Raw genomic sequence first — 14,013 nt, 5'->3', positions numbered from 1 at the left:
GGATGTGAGGGCGGAATCGGTGGTGCTCTTGTCAGGCAGCTCAGAAACAGAATAGAACCGGGTTAACAGCAGCTGAGCCCCACAACATGGCTCCCATTGGGTCCCTAGCGGAATGTGATCAGTAGGTCAGTCCACTTCAGACATCAGCACTCCGTCTCCTTACCACCTTGTGCTGATAACAGTTTGTCATTAATTCCACAAATATTTGCTAAGTATCTATGTTCATGCCCCCACTCTGAAGACAATAGAAAACAGACGTGAGTGGGTCAGATGATAATAAAACAAATTGATAAGACAATTTCTAATGACAGTAGTGGAATTGAGTGACCTGTTTCATTTAAGGGGATCACAAAGGTCCTCTTGGAGGTGTAGACGGAAATTTCTCGGGTACTGCCTTGCCCCGAGGTCAAGACGAATCTCTCCCTCCTGTGGTCCCACAGCTGCTTATAAAATAATTACTCACGAGGCTTATATTAATTACAAACTGTATGACCTATGGCTCAAGCTGCTGCTAGCTAGCTTTTATAACTTTTTTTTGTTTTTTCAAGACAGGGTTCCTCTGTGTAGCTTTGCGCCTTTCCTGGAACTCACTTTGTAGACCAGGCTGGCCTCGAACTCACAGAGATCCGCCTGCCTCTGCCTCCCAAGTGCTGGGATTAAAGGCGTGCGCCACCACCGCCCGGCTAGCTTTTATAACTTAACTCAACCCATTTCTATTAATCTACATGTTGCCACGTGGCAGTGGCTTTACAGGTCTGCTGATATCTTGTTGCTTCTTGGGCTGCAGGTTCACATCTCCCCCACTCTGCCCTTCTCTGTCTCTCTGCTTGGACTTCCTGCCTGGCTGTAAGCTTCCTTGCCATAGGCCAAAACAGCGTTATTTATTATCCAATGGGAGCCACACATATTCACAGCATACAGAAAGACATCCCACAGCATGGAGGAGTGACAGGAACCGAGACCTGAATGATGAAAAGATGATGACTGACAGGTGGAGGGAAATAGTTTTCTCAGGGGAAGAAAGCTTGGGGTGATGTAGGGAAGAAGGAGGTCACTCTGGCCTCATCATGGAGGAAGGGAAGACTGGACAATCTCATTGAGCTCATCGTCCATGGCTGGGAACTTAGGATCATCCCAAATACGATGTGGAAGGCTTAAGGAGTCACATGATTTGCATTTCACAAATGTCACTGAGTTGGTCAGATGGACATCGGAATTTAAGGGGCAGTCCGGGAGCAGGGAGAGTTAGGAGGTTCTCTTAGTCCAGGTAACAGGTGGCATCTGGGACAAGAACCTGCTGGAACACACACTGGAGGCACTGACATAAATGGAGTCTATCTTTGGGCCAAAGCTTTTCTAAAGCGAAGAAAGACTACCGACCAAAGAGGCAGTTTGGCAGGCACAGCTCTTGCTCTTCGGTTGATTACTTACTTACAAGGAAGCTCAGATCGCCCACTTCAAGTTGCCAATCATTACATTAGTGCATCCTAGTGGCTTAAGAAATGCAGGAACTGGAGGAGGAGCAACTGGGGTACCCTGGAAACAGGACTTGGGAGCTTTCATTTGCAGGGAGAGCAAAGGGGCCGGTGGGGGACACTTTTGACCACTCTAGAGGTGTCCAGAGCTCTAGGCTCCAGTTCCCAATATTGGAGACTGGCAGAAGCTCTGAAAAGCGGTGACTCAGGGGAGGTTCCTCCCCTGACCGCCTCTTCCTAGTCCGCTGGGAATGACTCACCTGCTCCCTCCCTCAAGAGTGACCCCGGGGCCAATCCCTTAATGAGTCCACACCTCACCCTTTTCTTCAGGCTGGTACAATAGACTGGTGGAGCTTTTGGCTCCCTAGGGGCAGAGGTTGTCATCAACCACCCAGGTAGCTCCAGAGAGACACCTGGTGGGATCCGGAGGTGCCTGAAAAAGGCAGACCCAAGACCCTCCCCTTGTACCGAAAAGAGGGTGTGTACGTGCCAATGCCTGTGCTCAAGATTTCTTCGAATTTTCAGAGCCATTTAGTAGCATTTTGTTTGGTGTGTTGGGGAATAACACCTCCCCCCCCCAACCCCCCACCGCCGCTGGGGATTAAAACCTCGCGAAAGCTAAACACAGGATCTACCCGGAAAGTCTTGGAGGATTTTTTTTTTGGATACCAAATCTTGTTCGGTTCGGGGTAGGCAAGCAACCGGAGGTCCCCGAACTCAGCAATGCTGACACTGGGGGCTTTGGAAAGAGAACATACAGGGTGGGGGTGGGGAGTTAATCAACAGACCTCCATTTCTGGCAGGACAAGGGCTGCGAGGAGCTGGTAATTCAGGGAGCAACGGGGTTGGTCACCTGGGCTAGGTGTCGCACGCCCGAAGCAAACCGGAGGGGCGGAGAGAGCCCGCGGCTTGTCTTGCAGCGAGAGAGCAGATGCCCGCGGGATGCTCGCTGAGGTCTGTAGCCGGCGCACGGTCGCCTCCTACTTCCTGCGCCCTAGTCGCCTCCGAGCCACTCTGGACATCCCCCTCCTCTCTCTGCCCCGAGCCAGCGTGGCGCCCGCCTTCTACCTTGTCCCGCCGCCTGGGGTCGCCGCCCTGTGGGAACAGGACAGTTGGAACGCGGTAGGCACTGCCCCCCACCTTCCCGGGGGCCCTCTTCCCGGCCCAGGCGCGCATCCACGCCCCACCCGGAGTCTGCAGCCTGGCTCTCCCGAGTTACCTGCCGGGGGAAGTCACAGTCCGCAGTTTGGACTCTAAACCAGTGGATCCTACCGAGCCGAAAGCCACATTCCTAGGGGAGGGGTCCTCCGACCTAGAGGGTCGTGGATCACATTACCCGGTTCGAGGAGGAGACTGCGCAAAGCTGAGTGAACTGGGGGTAAAGTTGCGTTTAGCTTAACCTTCTCAAACCCCAATTGGCGCTTCGCTGGCGGGTTGACTCGGCGTTCACAGAGTTCCTGGAATCCGGGGGACCCAGACTGTCTTCCCAGGATACAGGCACTGTCCCCCGCGCGCGGGTGCGACGTGCGTGGCGGATGCCGCGTGGCGGGAAGCGCGAGCGTTAGCAAGGACCCGGAGCTGGGGGACCGCTCTCAGGCGTGCTCATGCTGGCGTCCTTGCATCCCTGCAAGCATCCAAGCATCCGCCAGCGGCTCGCAAGGCCGCCCGCGCCCAGGACACCCCGCGTAGAGTGTATGCAGAAGTGGGGTGTCTGCATGCCAGGGCAGGATCGCGGCGGGGCAGAGAGCAGTTCGCGTAGGGGATAGGGGAGACCCGGGCCGGCAGAAAAGAGAGCACCCCAAAGGCACAGTTGGAAATCCGGGGGGGGGGAGGATGTTCCCCGCGAAGTCCCTCAGGCGCTGAAGGGGGCCGGGCGGGCCTCTGGGGCCAACTTTCCGGAGGGAGGTGCGGCCGGAGGGGGCGGCGCCGGCGGCAGGAGGCGGGAGTCGGGGGCCGAGGGGGGGAGTCACTTTAAAGGCTCTTTCTTACCCATAATGCTTTGTGGGGACGTTGACAAGTGGATCCAAGATGGCGTAGAAAGTAATGACAGGTAAGTCCTGACTTCCCCGTTCTCCGCTGCCCGGGTCGCTTCAGGAGCTTCCAGAGCCATCCGGGGAGAGGCCTGGACTCCCCTCGGGTGCTCCGGGTCCGGGACAGCGCGGCCCCGGGGACAGCGGGGGGGTCCCGACGGCCGGCGGCAGGGCCTGGGGAGCGGGGCTCTCTCCGAGGCGAGGCCCGGACGCTGGAGCTGTTTACTGCTTCTTCCCCTCCTCAATCTCCTTTCCCTTCCGCTGGGGGGGCTGAGGCGCCAGCCGCCCAGGCGGTGGCCCGGGGGTCCGTGCACACGCCCGAGGTTCGGGGCGACCGGGGAGCCCGCGCGAGGGTGCTCGGGCACGGGCCGCCCCGGAGTCCCCGCACGCCCAGCGCCCCGGGGTCGCCGCCGCTTAGGGTGGGGAGCGGGCGGCCTCCCACGCCGCGCGCAGTGCTGCCCTCCGGGTCAGGACTTCCACCTGGGGTGGGGCGGCGACCCCGGGGAAGGGGACAGCACGAAAAGTGGGTTAGGGGGGCGCCCCAGAGCCCAGGATTTACTGTGGTCCCCCTCTCCCCGCCCCCCTCCTGGGACGTGCGTGGCCCGTGAGCACATCTACAAAAACAAAACGACTTATCTCTTCCTGGAGAAAGCCGCCTCCAAAGATCTCTCTCTCTCTCTCTCTCCCTTCTTCCAAGGGCTGGGACACACAGTCTTAGCTAGGAACTTTGATTTCTCTTCCCCAAACGGGTTTGAGTCTCCTGCCCCCCTGGCCTTTGCTGAGGGTCCTTTCAGACAGGGCTGGAAGCCAGAGTCTTCGGATTCCTTTTTGGGTTGGGAACCTTGTAAGTTTTTTGTTGAGCTCCGAAACTGGCATTCTTTCTCCCTTGCAAACTTACACTTTTCAGGCAAGCCATTAATATAATCAAAAGTGTAGCTCCAGAGATAGTGGATTCCCGGAGCGGGGGGGGGGGGGGGGGGGGGGGGGGGAGGGACGGGAGACCTTATCTGGCCTAGTTTGCGCTTCATTTTGCCCTCTCTTCACGCATATGAATGGCTTTTTCCCCCTCCTTGACGTTTCCTCCCCTTTTTATTTTCGAAAGCAAGACTAATCAGTGCTGAAAAGATGACTTTATTATGTTTAAGATTTAAGAACATTTTGTAATCTGTTACTGAAAGAAAATATTTTCAGTTTTAGGTAAAAGACAGATTTTTTTCACCCCAAAGCGTATACTGTACCGTTTTTGTAACTTTTTCCACTTGAAGTCTCCATGTTCTTTTACTTCAGGGCAATAAATATTTGCTACTGATAATGGCTCCAACTGGTATTGTATAGATATTCTGCTTTTCTGTTTTCCCCAGGAATTGGATGAAGTAATTGATCACTAATGAACTACAGTGCTGTTGAGATGTGCAAGGTGAGACTGAACTTAAAAACCCGTCCTGTTTTCCCTTTTCATTGCAGCGAACTCCAGGGTAAGGCCGAAGCTACTTTCCAAGGAGATCAGTCAGCCAATTGGGGACAGGCAGGGCTAGAGTTAGCAAAGTTGTACCATCCTTATTAGTGGCTCCAACTTATTCACACATAGTGGAGCGTGTCTACAGCCAAATGTTATTTGTGGCTATCCTTGATCAGTGTCTTCTCCAGGAGTAATTATAGTTTGCATCTTCAAATTTCCTTGTGTAACTTTAATTGGAAGGTCTGGATTTTATCTGTTTTGATGTCCGTTACTTATTCTGCACTGAGTTTAAGCAATTGAGTAGATAAAGTTCACACACCTACAGTTTGTGGGACTTTTTGTGAAGTCCATTTCCATTGAATAATCGTTTACAGCAAGCAAATCACTTCTGCTATTACTATTTTTTTATTTAGCTTTTTTGTTTTGTGGTGCTGGTATGTATGAGCCCTTTGGGTTCACACATGCTAGACAAGTGCAGAATGACTGAGCTACATCCCCAGCCCCTTTTATTTTCTAAAAAACGGAGTAGTAAATGTCTGATAGTTCTGTGAAACAGAAATGATAGTCTTAAGTTCAGTGTTATTTACTGGTGCTATGACTATCATCATTTCTGGTCCTATATGGTGTGTAAATTCAAGTTATTGTTTTGTTTATCCCATGTAATACTTTGGATTTTTTTTTTTTTTTTTTTTTTTTTTTTTTTTTTTTTTTTTTTTTTTTTTTTTATGGATAGGGTTTCACTACTGTAGTTTGACTGGCTTGGAACTTGCTAAGTAGACAAGACTGGCCTTGAACTCCCAAGTGCTGATATGCTACCAAGCCTGGCTTACTGCCTTGGATTTAAAGGACATTATATATGTAAGTGAACAGTTTGTGCTGTGTACCAGGGAGAGAGAAACTTTTTGTTCTTAGTTTTTAACTAGTTTCTCAACTTAAGATACCTTATTCTGGCTAGGTGGTATCCTAGCACTTTAATCCCAGCACTTGGGAGGCAGAGGCAGGCAGATCCCTGTGAGTTCGAGACCAGCCTGGTCTACAGAGCGAGTTCCAGGACAGGCACCAAAACTTCACAGAGAAACCCTGTCTCGAAAACAAACAAACAAACCAAACAAACAAACCAAAACAAACAAACAAACATATAGTGGTTGCTATAGAACAGCAGTTCTCGAACTGTGGGTCCTGATCTCTTTGGGAGTTGCATATCAGCTATCCTGCATGTCAGATATTTACATTACAATATCTAATAGTACCAAAATTACAGTAGCAATAAAATAATTTTTTTTTTTTTTTTTTTTTGGTTTTTTGAGACAGGATTTCTTTGTGTAGCCCTAGCTATCCTGGAACTCACTCTGTAGACCAGGCTGGCCTGGAACCTGCCGCTGCTCCCTGAGTTCTGAGATTAAAGGTGCATGCCATCGATGCTAAGCTTTTTTTCGGGGAGGGGGGGGGCAATGAAATAATTTTATGGTTCAGGGGTCACCATAACATGAACTGTATTAAAGGATTGCAGCATTAGGAAGGTTAAGAACCACTGCTTTAGAAAAATATAAGTATGGTCAATTGATTTATTGCAGATTTGTTTACTACCCCTCCCTTAATGTATTTTGGCATCTAGATTTTGAAATCCTTACAAACTTTTCATTTTAAGAATACGCTGTATTCTCCAGCCCCTCGAGATTGAAGCATGTAGTCGACACTTTGCCTTTAAAATGCAGCAGAGCGAGTGGGGAGCTTAGGAAAGGGAGTGGACGTAGACCGAGATCTTTCAGCACTTAGCACCTCTACCAGTGTGGAAACTCAGCAAATACAGAGTTTTAAGTTTATTTTTGTTGTGTGGATGGAGGCATATTCTTGTCTTAGACCTGTCAGTTTTAACTCTTCCTCTTGTTTTCTTTGAAATCTATAGGTAGTTCTGTGGCCAGGAGCCAAGTACCTGCTTTGGCCTCTAGCAGTGTTCTTACTTGTAGTCTAGAAATGGAGTACTTAGAAGAAATTCATCTTGTGGAACTACTGTCCTTAGCCCGAATTGTGTTGAGACATTTTTCACAGTTTCTATTCATGCAGACAAAGTGTTAGTATTCTCTTCAAAGTGAAGCTAGTGGATGGCCATCAAGCAAATTGTTACACGAGGTTTTTTGTTTGTTTGATTTTGTTTTCAAGACAAGGTTTCTCTGCATAGCCCTGGCTGTCCTGGAACTCAGTCTGTAGACCAGGCTGGCCTCGAACTCAAAGATTCGCCTGTCTCTGCTTCTCAAATGTTGGGATTAAAGGCCTACACTATCACCACCACCAGCTACACGAAGTATCTAAAATAGGAAAAACCATAGTGTCAAAGGTTACAGCAGAATAGAAGTCTGTGTCTTTGAACTGTGTAAAGACATGACTTCTTAGTCTGTCTTTTTGCTGGTAAGCTAGGGCACTGTTTTTAGATAAGGTGGTATTTTTGGAGGAGTCAGTTAATATAGTCTGGTACCTCTCTTGAGCTCGGAACCATTGTTTGTTTTTTTTTTTTTTTTTTCTTCTTTCTCTGAGACAGGGTTTCTCTGAGTAGTTTTGGTGCCTGTCCTAGATCTCGATCTGTAGACCAGGCTGGCCTCGAACTCACAGGGATCCGCCTGGCTCTGCTTCCCAAGTGCTGGGATTAAAGGCGTGCCCCACCACCGCCCAGCCTGCCTTTTGCTATTGTTAATAAGAACTTCATCTTTATATATATAGCTTTAAAGAATCCAGTCATCATTGTTTTTAAAGTCTGTATAGATAGGGATTCTACAGATTTCAATGGCTAGGAGAACAATGCTAAGAAACAGAAGTCCTTTCTGCTTCTGGAAGGCCTTGTGAAGCTTAAAAGCTGCAGCGTATGCTCTGGAGAGATGGCTCAGTCATTAAAAGCACTTGTTGCTCTTGCAGAGGACCTGGGTTCAGTTCCCAGTATCTACATGACCACTTACAACCATCTATCTGTTCCAGGGGATGCAGCACCCTCTTCTGACCTGGGCACCAGGCATGTATGTGGTGTACAGACATACATATAGGCAAAACACTCATGCACATGAAATAAAAAAGTCTAGAAAGAAATTTTAAAAAATGCCACATTTTCATGAAAAGCTGAGAATAGTGTAGAGGGCCCCTCAGGGAAGTCAACTAAATCTTATAAATGCATCTGTGTTCTCTGTTTAAGAAGTAGGCTTGGGGGCTGGAGAGATGGCTCAGAGGTTAAGAGCACCGACTGCTCTTCCAGAGGTCCTGAGTTCAATTCCCAGCAACCACATGGTGGCTCACAACCATCTGTAATGAGATCTGGTGCCCTCTTCTGTGTACATAATAAATAAATAAACCTTAAAAAAAAAAAAAAAAAAAAAAAAAAAAAAAAAAGAAGTAGGCTTGACAGTAACACTGAATGCAAATCAGCCTATAATTGTCTGTCAATCACTATTTAAGATCCTAATGCAGGCCCAGTGCAAGCAATAAGGTTCTTCGGGTTGTTTATTTTTACAGACTTAGGTAAACATACTTGCAAATGTAATTGGATTGCTAAGTAGTACTTTGAAATGTTGTCTAGAAGCAAAGTGTGACATGGAGAGAGTGCCACATCAGCTCACCCGTCTCTTTAGGGCATTGGTGTGTCAGGGTTACTTCTGTGGCATGAGCTAGCAGCGGCACAAAATACTCTCTTGCTACTCCAGGGGTGGCTGACATAACACTTGAAAATCCTGAGTCTGATAGTCATTATTCCTCTTTTTAAGACTATCACTGATGTAGAATGAAGACTACTTGCATATGTTATACCTATAAGTACTTATGTGGTATATACATGTCATGTATTTGTTACACTTTCAGTTATCTGAAAGAAATTGAAAGTTTCCAATTTAAGTCAAAAGTCTTATCAATTTTGTATGCTTATAACCATTCTGGGTCAGCTCTCTAAGAACGGAGTCTGGTGAAACAAATTTGTCTAGCTTTTCAATAAAAAGCCTGGTTTACCATATATATGCATATATATGAATGTATACACACATATATTTAATTAAAAGTTTTAGTGTTTGTGTATGCATGTGTAGAGGTCAGAGGGCAACTTTGTGGAGTTGGCTCTCAACTTCCACCTTCAGTGGATCTGTAGATTAAGCTCAGGTGTCAGGCTTGTGCAGAGAGTAACTTTGCCCACCGAGCCATCTCTCCTGTCCTCACATTTTTGGGCTGATTTACTCTGAAGTGTGAATGATTGTGAGTTTGATTTCTGTGCCATATTTTCAGTTTTCTTATCACATCTGAATTTGCTTTTTCACTTTCCTTTGTGGAAATGTACCTTATGGTGGAAATATTCTTGTAAACACAGCCTGCCAGGTATATTTATAAATAATATAGTTTGAAAAATTGCACAAAAATCATGCCTGCATATGGTAAGTTAAATTGAGCAACATGAGTATATACAAAGTCAAAAAGAATGGGGCTGGAGAGCTCGCTCAGTGGTTAAGAACATTTTAGTAGCCAGCACCCACGTTGGGTGGCTCACAACTGCCCATAACTTCAGGTTTTCTGGCTTCTGTGGTACTTGCACACGTGTGCATTTACAGACGTATAAATTTAAAAATATTTAAATGTATCTGTATACACATAAACACATTCACATACTATGCCCCCATATTAAAAAGTTAAAAACAAACACCTACCTCCTCCAAGTCCCTGTTCTCCCTTAGTCTCCCTCTTCTTCTGCATGGTTTGGTAAATAGCTGGGTGTCATTTTAAGTTTTGGAAGACCGCTCTGATCCTAAAGTGCATTGGCAGCGGTAGAGAGAAATCCAGAAGGCATGGCTGTTGAACTAGACACTGAATATCTAGTCTGCTCTACTGTGACGTTAAACATTAGTGACAGTTTACTGTCAAACTGTTAAGTAGACAGTTAGTCTTGAGGTCAGGCTGGGTAAGTTTTGATTTTGCTGATCATTATTTATTTATATGTTTGTTCGTTTATTGTGTTTTGAGACAAGGTCTCTCTATGTCACCCTGGCTGTCCTATAACTCACTTTGTAGACCAGAGTGGCCTTTCACAGAAATCCTGCCTCGGTCTCTTGAGTGCTAGGAGTAAAGGCATGTGCCTCTACGCCCTACTACCATTGTTAGATTTTTTTTTTATTTCTATTTATTTATTTTTTCACATGCATTGGCGTTTTGCCTGCATGTAGGTCTGTATGAGAGTGTCAGATCCCCTAGAACTGGAGTTACAGACAGCTGTGATCTACCATGTGGGTGCTGGGAACTGAACGTGAGTCCTCTGGAAGAACAGTCAGTGCTCTTAACTACTGAGCCATCTCTCTAGCCTCTATTGTTGGATTCTGTGATAAGCTTCCCTATCTGTTTACTATGGACTTTTTATAACCTGTCATCCCCAATTCTCTAGCATCTTACAAGACAGTTATTTCCATCTTGGGAAGGAGGAAATTTTGGCTTGACTGTGAACTAACGTAGTAACAGAACAGTTGAATGGTGTTCTGGTGTTCTTTCTGGAAAGCTTTGCGCTTTTATCTCTGGTTAGCTTTACTTTCTCGTTTTTTACCTTCCTTTTTTTTTTTTTTTTTTCTTCAGAGCTGAGGACTGAATCCAACCGCTTACCTTCCTTATTTTTGAGATGAGTTTCCTGTGGCCTAGGCTGTCTTTGAACTAAGTAGCTGAGGATAACCTTAAACTTTTTTAAATAAAAAATTTTTAGATTTGTTTTATGTTTATGAATGTTTTTTGTTTGTATGTATGTGTACTACATGCATGTCTGGCACTCTCGGATACAGAAGAGGGCTCTGGATCCCCTGGAATTGGAGTTACAGATGATGTGAGCTACCATGTAGGTACTGGGAATTGAATCCTGATCCTCTGAAAGATCAAGAAGTGCTGAACCATCTTTCCATCCCCAACTTTGAACTTTTGATCCTCCTGCCTCCACTTCTTGGATATTGGGATTATAGACATGTGTCACTGTGCCACTTCTGAGTATTGAACTCAAGACTTTATGAATGCTAGGCAAGCCTCTACTCCTAACTTTCTCATTTTCCAGATGAGGGAATGTAGGCCTAGAGAAACTGACTTGCCCAAGGTTGCACAGTTCAGTAATAGTGCAAAAGCTTTTCTGTCTAGAGGCTGTGTCAGGGCATTTGGTCCATGGCTAGTTCTGCTATATCTGGTTGCATTACTGTGGACAGAAAGGCCAGATGCTGTGCATAGTGGATACAGATACTTCTGCAATGATAGATACATTGATTGTTCATTCTTCATGTCTTTGTTTGTTGTGTATTTTTTGGAGACAGTGTTTTGATGTATGGCCCAGGCTAACCTCAAATCCAAGATTCTTCTGCCTTAGTCTTTCCAGTACTGGGATTACAGGTCAGTGCCACCACATATGGCAATCTGTGGTATTTAAAGGCTTTTTTCTCTCTTTCAGAAATTATAAAGAGCGCTGATGGGCTATTTGGGTGATACCCAGTGCAGTGAACTGCAGGTGAGTATAGATGGCTTAGGAGAGCATTACGAAGGAGAAAAACAAACAAACAAAAGACTCAGCAATGCATGAAGAAGGGACAATAGAGACTTCATCCTTTTTCTTTTATTAATTTTTTAATATACAAGGTAATGAGCTTCATTGTGACACTTTTATTTATTTATTTATTTATTTATTTAATTATTTTTTAATTTCTTGAGACAGGGTTTCTTTGTGTAGTTTTGGTGCCTGTTCTGGAGCTCGCTCTGTAGACCAGGCTGGCCTTGAACTCACAGAGATCTGCCTGGCTCCGCCTCCCGAGTGCTGGGTTTAAAGGCGTGGCCACTGCCGCCTGGCTTCTACTTACGTTTAATTGTACTTGGTCGTGTTTGGAGACTTTATCTTGGAAAGAATGTCTGGCTGGAAGAGATGCTGTGGGATAAGGTAGAATGATGCAGAGCGAGGTGAACTGGGGCTGTAGGACCTAACCGAGTTGGCTGCTGTAGCACAGGTTGGACAAAGCCAGCTCATGGCACTGCCTGCTGCTCTGTCCGACTTGGACGGAGAAATCAGTGTGAGGGGAGGTTCTTCTTGCACTTTGGTTCGGAGTGAGTAATGGCACCGAGGCTCAGTTTATCTCCTGTAATGAAACTGGAGAGGTCCGTCAGCTTCTATGTCAGCATTAAGTGTTGATCTCCTTGTGTTCTGAAGACTGAACACTGAGCTGCTTTCTTGCTATTTACTCTTTATGTTGCATCATGACTATACACACACACACACACACTCACACACACACACACACACACACACACTTACTTGTATAAAATACATAGTGTCTATTATGTACATGATCCGTTTGGAGGACTTAGATACTGAGAATATTCCAGTAGGAACAAAGGGTAGGACTTTGTTCCTAGAGGTTATACTGCCTTTACTTATGCTGTCAGCCTTTCAGATGATTTACATTTGCTGAAATGCCTACTACTAAAGAGAGTTAGCCAATCTTCTTGGTCCATTCTCTTGGTCTTTGATATTAAAATAGAAAGGCTAGAGAGCCAGGTGTGCTTGGTATCTATCTTAATCTCAGTAATCAGGAGGTTGAGGCAGAAGGGTGGAGAGTTCAAGGCTAGATTCAACTGCATAGTTGAATAGTTCTAGGCCAGTAAAGGATAAGGAGATGTATATAATTTATATATATATATATATAATAATAATAATAATACAAACTTTTTTTTAGTGTTAAAATTGTTCAGTGTTTGGGTTTGTTACCCAGAAACAGTTGATTTTCTTTTTAGCATTCCGTTTCAAAATGTTCATACTTTAAATTATGATATATAACAGTCTGATGCTTTAAAAACTTATATCATGTTATAAATTTCACTATTTTAAGCTGAGCATGGTGATGCATGCCTTTAATCCCAGCACTGGGGGTGGGAGGTGGGGTGAGGCAGGTGGCTCCAGCCTGCTGTCCCTGGACCCCTGTTTTGTTCCCGTTGTTTGTTTTGCAATTCTAGGGATTGAAACAAGTCTTGTGCATTCTGGTCAAAGGCTCTACTCTAACTATATCCCGAGCTCTGGGAAGACATTTAGTGTTCTTCTGTGGGTCACTAGCACCAAGATCTCTTATTTTGGCTCTGGGATGGGTCCTGGGGCTGTGAGCATGTGATACATGATCTGTCACTGGCTCTAAACTTATTTTCCATTTCTTTTCAATACTAGCCTTTTGTTAGGCATCCTCCTCTCCAGAAAGCCTTTTGAATTCTGGCTGGTAATACTTAAAAAAACTTGCTGGCTACTTTTTATCATTTGGTATAAACTTGAGTTTTTAGTCTTTTTTACTGTGTATAAATGAACATTCTTTTCTTTTTAACTGTTTTTGGATTTTGTTTTAAGACATACTCTTGCAATATAGATGAGGCTGGCTTTGAACTTGGGCTCTTCTTGCCTCTGCCTCTCCTGAGTATTAATATTACCAGAGTGTGCTACCCCACCTGGCTTTTCTGCCGATTTAACTGTAGTTACATTTCCTGGCCCCTGGTTCTTTGATATGTCCTTGAGTCTATCTTTTAACTGCAACAGCCCACTGCTGAGTCAGCACAATGTTCTTGTGACTCCTAGAGACATGAACACAGCAAACCTGTGTACTTTTGAAGTTTACAGTAACCTGGACATGGCTCCGTAGTCATTACATTAACTTGTGATTATTGTTCATCTCTTGAGTTTAAATATGTGTCCATTTTTCATCATTTGTCTCCTGTAGGTATGTGGAGATGGTTAGAAGTCTATTTGAGGTGAATTTTTGGTCCTTGAAAAACTAAAATGAAGATGGGCAAAGAGGGTCATGTTTGTAATCTCAGTACTTGGGAAGACTGGAGAATTACTAGCTAAAGGCACTTGGACTGTATACTGAATCCCAAGCCACCCTGAAATATAGTGAGACCCTATTTCAAAAATATAATAAAGGGGACTGGAGAGATGGCTTAGCAGTTAAGAACACTGACTGCTCTTCTGGAGGACCTGGGAGTATTGGAGCCTTCTTTTTCTTTTATTTATTATCTTGTTATTTATTATGTTTGTGTTTGTGTG

At 45.4% G+C, this 14,013-nt stretch overlaps 1 protein-coding gene and 1 long non-coding RNA gene across 7 annotated transcripts in view; one reads left to right on the top strand and one right to left on the bottom strand.

Moving 5' to 3' along the window:
- Window positions 1–2,113: 2,113 nt before the first annotated feature.
- On the bottom strand, window positions 2,114–4,415 carry LOC128123340 (uncharacterized). Of its 2 annotated transcripts, XR_008222653.1 has the most exons (3): window positions 3,465–4,415; window positions 2,695–3,099; window positions 2,114–2,570 (listed from the first exon to the last, which is right to left on the bottom strand). It is a non-coding gene; the product is annotated as an uncharacterized LOC128123340 (long non-coding RNA). The 2 variants fall into 2 exon arrangements; XR_008222652.1 differs by lacking the exon at window positions 3,465–4,415 and having other exon boundaries at window positions 2,695–3,435.
- Helz (helicase with zinc finger) overlaps window positions 2,490–14,013 on the top strand; it is a 156,825-nt gene continuing 145,301 nt past the window's right edge. For 2 of the 5 annotated variants that reach the window (XM_052759626.1, XM_052759622.1), the window contains exons 1-3: window positions 3,458–3,525; window positions 4,867–4,922; window positions 11,392–11,448. The gene's annotated coding sequence lies outside the window, so the exon portion shown is untranslated. Of the gene's footprint in view, window positions 2,598–3,457; window positions 3,526–4,866; window positions 4,923–11,391; window positions 11,449–14,013 lie in introns of those variants that run through there. The other 3 variants (XM_052759623.1, XM_052759625.1, XM_052759624.1) reach the window with 3 other exon arrangements.

The sequence above is a fragment of the Peromyscus californicus genome, unplaced genomic scaffold, assembly GCF_007827085.1.
Source record: "Peromyscus californicus insignis strain IS unplaced genomic scaffold, ASM782708v3 Scaffold_3__1_contigs__length_106647218, whole genome shotgun sequence".
Classification (NCBI taxonomy): Eukaryota; Metazoa; Chordata; class Mammalia; order Rodentia; family Cricetidae; genus Peromyscus; species Peromyscus californicus.
This window is presented reverse-complemented; position numbering and strand designations above follow the sequence as displayed.